Source organism: Bombina bombina, chromosome 2, assembly GCF_027579735.1.
Source record: "Bombina bombina isolate aBomBom1 chromosome 2, aBomBom1.pri, whole genome shotgun sequence".
NCBI lineage: Eukaryota > Metazoa > Chordata > Amphibia > Anura > Bombinatoridae > Bombina > Bombina bombina.
In genome coordinates, this window is record NC_069500.1 from 497,228,223 (window position 1) to 497,235,025 (window position 6,803).

The window sequence follows — 6,803 nt, forward strand, 5'->3', positions numbered from 1 at the left end:
TATGACGTAGGCACCCACTAAGGAAGGATTTTTGGAAATTATGTCCCTAAAGGGGTGAAAAAGAGGGGTGAATTTTTTTATGAGGATCTAGACATATATATATATATATATATATTCATATACATATCTCGCTATAAATAGATATATCAGTAAAAAAATCATCACATATATAGAGAAATATTTATTTAAAAAGAGATAGAACATATTCCGTTACGAAAACATTTTCGCAATATGAAATATTTGCATTTTCATGTACACTTTTCGAAGAGAATACGTCATGGGATTTGCGCAAAATTCGATTGACTTCTATGGGGAATACGTAAACGCACACGAGATTTGGCTGTTTGGATTATGCGGCTTACCGCTCACACAAAATAAGTATTTTGCAACTTGTAATAGCACAACCCAAAATGCGAAAAAGCCATAACGCGCACAGAGTTTTCGCAACTGATTTACTTTGTGACTTGTAATCTTGCCCTTTGTTACATTGCTGCATTGAGGTGCTTTTATGGAATTGGAATAAATGGGACATTTAGGTTCTGGGTCCTAATAATTAATGTTTCCCTTTAAGATATAATATGCAAGACTTCCTCTAGAAGGAAAATATTGCTATAGAAAACAAAACACCATAGTCCTTTTTATGATCATGGTATTAATTACATAGTCATATTATTCACTAACTTAATGATGACATGCCTGCAGATGATACTCCTCTATATTTATAGTACTAGGTTGATAAAGAGTTTTATGAATATATAAATTAAGTCCTGGCATTATTTAAGATCAACCACCAATACTTTTATATACGGTAAACTACTTAAAAAACCTAGGCAACAGAGTTGTTGGTCAATAGGAACAGATACCTATAGATCTGTTGGTGCAAGACCTACTAGTTCTAACCATATCCCTCATAACAATTTACAAGCCCAATCACTTAATGGAATAAATACATTGACAAGGAAAACATAGGGAAAAAATAAGCTTAAAATGTGTTAAAAGGGCACACATTTACAATGTAGATCTTACAGGATAGCTAAGTGGTAAAAATGAATTTTCTGTTAACAGGCTTACTAATCAGGAAAGAGATGGTAAGCCGCCTCTCTGAATAGATGTGTTTTCAAGGAGAGTCTGAAGCTATACTGTACAAGGTTGAAGACAGTTTTATGGAGTGGGTAGAGAGTTCCTGAGGACAGGAGCAGCACATGAAAGTCTTGGGAGAGGGACGTAGAGCTAATAGGAGTAGAGATAGATGTAGGTCAGAGGTTGATCGAAGAGGACGGGTCAGGGAATATTTGGAGAAGGAGACTAGAAATATAGAATATAGTTGGGGGTGAGGCTGTTGATTGCTTTATAAGTTATGGTTAATACTTTAAATTGTATTGTATGGGGAGCCAGTGTAGAGCCTGGCAGAGCAGAGCAGCTGATGATGATCGGCAACTTAAGTGGATGAGTCTAGCTGAAGCATTCATAATAGATTTGAGGGAGAAGAGGCATTTTTGGGAAGGCCATTTAAAAGTAGATTGCAATAGTCAATGTGTGAGGGAATGAATCAGTATTTTTGTAGTTTCTTGATAAAGGAAAGGATGAATTCTGGAAATGTTGCATAAGTGTGCATGGCAAGATTTGGTAAGCACTTGTATATGTGGAGTGAAAGTGAGTTCAGGGTCAAGAAAGTGGACCTGGGGTGAGGTGTTGTGAATAGAGTCTACAACTGTAAGAGAAATGTCAGGTGTGGATGTCTCAAAGAGGGAGGGATTAAGTTACAGGTAGTGTGAGGACATCCAAGAGGAAATTGTAGAGAGATGGTTGGTAATCTGGTTGAGTAAAGAGGGTCGAAATATCAGGAGAGGAAAGAAAGATTTGGGTATCATCAGTAAATAAGTGGTACTGGATCCAAAAGGAGGATATAAGTTTTCCAAGGGAGGATGTATAGAGAGAAAAAAGCAAGAGACCCAAGACAGAGCCTTATGGTACTCCAATTGAAAGACGCTAAGGCTCAGAGAATATACTGTTAAAGGAAACTAAATACAAGCAGTTTGAGAGATATGAAGCATACCAGGAGAGCGCTCTATCTTGGATGACAAATTAATGTAGGATTTTTAAGAGGAGAGGTTGGGCAACTGTGTCGAAAGCAGCAGATGGATCCAGAAGAATTAGTAAGGAGCAGTGTCCCTTTGTTTTAGCTGATAACAGGGCATTTGTTACTTTAGTGAGAGCGGTTTCTATTGAGTGTTTAGGGCAGAAACCAGATTGTAGAGTATCAAGTAAAGAGTTAGTTGAGAGAAATGGGGTTAGGCAACTATAGACCAGTCGTTCAGCAAACGGAAGTAAAGGGACACTGTACCCAAATTTTTTCTTTCGTGATTCAGATAGAGCATGAAGCTTTAAGCAACTTTCTAATTTACTCCTATTATCAAATTTTCTTCATTCCCTTAGTATCTTTATTTCAACTGCAAGAATGTAAGTTTAGATGCCGGCCCATTGTTGGTGAACAACCTGGGTTGTCCTTGCTGATTGGTGGATAAATTCATCCACCAATAAAAAAGTGCTGTCCAAAGTACTGAAACAAAAAACTTAAATGCCTTCTTTTTCAAATAAAGATAGCAAGAGAACAAAGAAATATTGATAATAGGAGTTCATTAGAAAGTTGCTTAAAATTGCATGCTCTATCTGAATCACAAAAGAAAAAAATTGGGTTCAGTGTCCCTTAAGTAGACCGGCCTATAGTTAGAAGGGGTCAAGCAAGGGCTTTTTGAGGATTGGTATGATTGGCATATTAGGAAATGTGCCAGTGGTGATGATTTAGGGTAGGGGTTAGAGAAGCAGAAAGAGCGGAGAAGTTGTGATGGAATAGGATCAAGTGAGCAGGATGTAAAATGAGCTGATGATAGGAGTATGAAGACAGGAGGAATGGAGCAGCGTGTTTTGTTAATAGAAGGGGTGGGTATGAGGGCTGGGTTTGAGGGGTGTCAGGGGGAGATGTATTTCCTAATTGTGTCAATTAACAATAATCTGAGCAGTGAGTTTGTTAGTGGGCAGAGGTGCAGTTGGACATAGAAGGGAGTTTAAGGTTGAGAACAGCATTCTGGAGTTGGAGATGTGAGTTAACACAAGGGAGGAGAAATAGACATGTTTGGTCAGGCTGAGGGCAGAGTTGTATGACTTAAGGATGAATTTAAAATGCAGGAAACTAGCACAAGTGTGTACATTTCCTCCAATGATGTTCATCAGTTTGTGAACATTGCTGAAGATATCGGGTCTGTTTTGTGTGGTATGGTTGTCATCAAGTGCATGATGTATGGCGATGTGTGGAGGGTCCAGCTTTGTCAAGTGTTGATTTTAGTGCCAAATTATACTATAAGGCCACAAAGTCTGGGCAAGAGAGGGATGCAATGTTGGAGAGTAGAGGATTCAGTTAAGCAGAAAAGCCTGTGAGATCCAGTCTTGCAAGGATGCAGCAGGTAGAATAAGAGATACATTTAGTAGATGGTGGTCAGAGAGAGGCAATAGGAATGTAGAGAAGTTAGAAACGGTACAGATATAGTTTATAACATGGTTTTCTCAGTGGGCAGTTACCCCACTATTACAGATCCAGAGCACTTGGACAATCTGAACCCCAAAGTGCCAAACATACACATCCCCCACTTAAGTTCAACTGGGGATTGTGAGGCAGAGGATGCTAGCTAATACTTAGATAATAAACAGTATGTTGCTGAATTAAGTAGGGAGATAATAAGGGACCAACATAGCTTTTTTGTCAGGGAAGCAGCACAAGCAGAGGCGTAACTAGAAACCACAGGGCCCAGGTGCAAGAATCTAAGAAAACATGTTAAGCTGTACTAAAAAGCAATTGAAAATTGAGCTACTGCTGAGCTCTGACATGGATGGGAATTGCTTTGGATTTGAAAACCTTGCAAAAAGTGTCTCAAAGCATTTTAGTATAGTAGTTCAAATGTGAAATGTCAAACTGATGAATCAAACACAGTGAAAAATTTCCATTCAACCTGTTTTCATACCAGTGGTATTGTGTGTATAGAATATTGGGAAATCAAGACAGAGTGCTTTTAAGTCCTAGACCTTCATCCATTAGAATAATATTAAAATTAGAAAAGTGTCCTTCAAACACAAACCCTTTTCCTCCAACAGTAATCCACACTGGAGGCTTCCAGCTGGGCGCATAACAAAGAACATTTATACTAAAACACACCCTCTCTAATTCCTTTCCTCTTCCAATACTATAGATCAGAGGTTACATTTTATTGAGCTTTTTAATACCGTTAATGGACTTAACTCTTGATCGTGTTTAATCCTCTTTTAGAAAAGCTAAAATTAACATTTTACTTTCGCATAAAACTTTGGCAGTAAGCAGAAATTATTTTACATAGATGAAAAAAGAGTAAATCTGTGTTGTTAGTTTATGCATTTACTTACTTTTCATGATTTATTTATGGTTTAACAGTAACTAAATCTAGGTAGAGAAGGATTATTTCTCTTTTTATTATCTATAGCTATCAGGCACTGGATTACAATGGATATTGCTTTTTAAAGGGACATCAAAGTATTTTGTTTTAGATTCTGTACGCCACTGCATATATCCGCAATCAAACACTATTTGATCATTATCGGCATATAACCGGCTGCAGATGAGCCTTTTCGCTGTTGATGTAATTACAGTCAGGACATTAAACCCCCAAAAATTATTTCATGATTCAGATTGAACATACAATTTTAAACAACTTACTAATTTACTTCTATTATCAAATTAGCTTTATTCACTTGGTATCCTTTGTTGATGGAGCAGTAATGTTCTACTGGTAGTTAGCTAAATGAATCAGGGGAGCCAATAAAAACAGGCATATATGTGTAGCCACCAATCAGCAGCTAGTTCCCAGCAGTGCATTGCTGCTCCACAGCCTACCTAGGTATGATTTTCAACAAAGGATATTAACAGAGCAAAGCAAATTAGATAGAAGTTAATTGGAAAGGTGTTTAAAATTGCATGCTCTATTTGAATCATGAAAGAAATGTTTTTTTTTATTTTTTCTAAATCAACTGTTTTTATTAAGGATTTTCAAACAAGTGTACAGAAAGTGCGTATGCACAGATATTTTACATCTCAATTTACATCATGTCAGTAACAGAGATATGAATTTAAAAAGTGTATTTACAGCAACATATGTCAGCATTTCGTTCAGCAGATATCAACTTAGTATTAAGAGTGTCAAAGGTACAAAAGAGCAATCTGTCTCAGAGCTCCAAGAAGAGCCCCAGTTATATAAAGAAGTTTACAATTTACTATAACTGTTTACATAAAGCTAAAAGGTACATTCCAATTTAAACCTTGTCTAAGAAAGGTTGATACAGAATTTCACTTATCGGAAGGTAGCATTTCAGTATAAACACTCTACAGTTAGGATTTCCCTTGTTCCCAAATGTACTTAAAGGGACAGTCTGGTCCAAAATAAACTTTCATGATTCAGATAGAGAATGTAATTTTTAACAATTTTTAAATGTATATTTATCACCAATTTTGCTGTGTTCTCTTGGTATTGTTAGCTGAAAGCTAAACCTAGGAGTTTCATATGCTAATTTTCAAGCCCTTGAAAGCCGCCTCTTCTCTCAGGGAATGTTGACAGTTTTTCACCACTAGAGGGTGTTAGTTCATGTGTGTCATATAGATAACACTGTGCTCACACACGTGGAGTTCCAGTGAGCCAGCTCTGATTGGCTAAGATGGATGTCTGTCAAAAGAACTGAAATAAGGGGGCAGTTTGCAGAGGCTTAGATACAGGGAATTACAGAGGTAAAAAGTGTATTTATATAACTGTGTTGGTTATACAAAACTGGGGAATGTGTAATAAAAGGGATTATATATCTTTTTAAACAATAAAAATTCTGGTGTAGACTGTCCCTTTAATGTCTGCAATAAAATCGTGCCTACCCAGGAAGGTGTAGTGTATTTGCTCTATTGCTAAAATGTGGTCCACTTCTCTCAGCCACATCAAGAAATTAGCGGTCTGTGTAGACTTCCAAAATCTAGGTATTAGGCCCTTAGCGCAATTAAGTAGGCATTGAAATAGATGTTTACGTTATATGCAGGGGATAGGGGGAGTATCTTGTAACAAGACTATACTAGGAGAGAATTTGATATTAAGCCCTAAGGTAGTGTTAATGCATTCTGAGATGTCTGTCCAATATGTCTGTATGTGAGGGCATGACCACCATATATGTGACAGAGTTCCTGATCCACCACAGTGTCTCCAACAAAGAGAGGAGGAATTTGGGAAGATACTATGGAGTCGCTGCGGGGTTAGGTACCATCTGGATAATAGCTTGTAGTTCATTTCAGTGAACACCAAGGAAAGGGACGACTTTTTATTTTCCATAAAAATGTGGCTCCATTGCGCCTAAGACAGGACGGTATCCAGTTCTTTATCCCATTTAGGTATATAGGGTCTCTTAGCTGGAAAAGAACCTCTAAGTAATTTGTATATTATGGAGATATGAGATCTCACTATGGAGGGGATTGTGTACAATGTTTCAAAGGGATTGAGAGGTCTGGTGAGGTCTTTAGTGGCGGGACTGCTTGTTATAGCATGTCATGTCTTAACTGTAGGGAACCAGAGATGAAATGGGGGGCCTAGTAATTGGGAGAGTTCCAGTTGCAGGTGAATTTGTCCTTTATAGAGTACTAGGTGCGCTGGAATATTGGAGGGAGAATTTGCGATAATCGGGGTTTGCAAGGAGTGTGAATGAAGTAAGAGAGGGTTATTGAGGAGAGGGGTGAGGGGAGAAGGTATGGT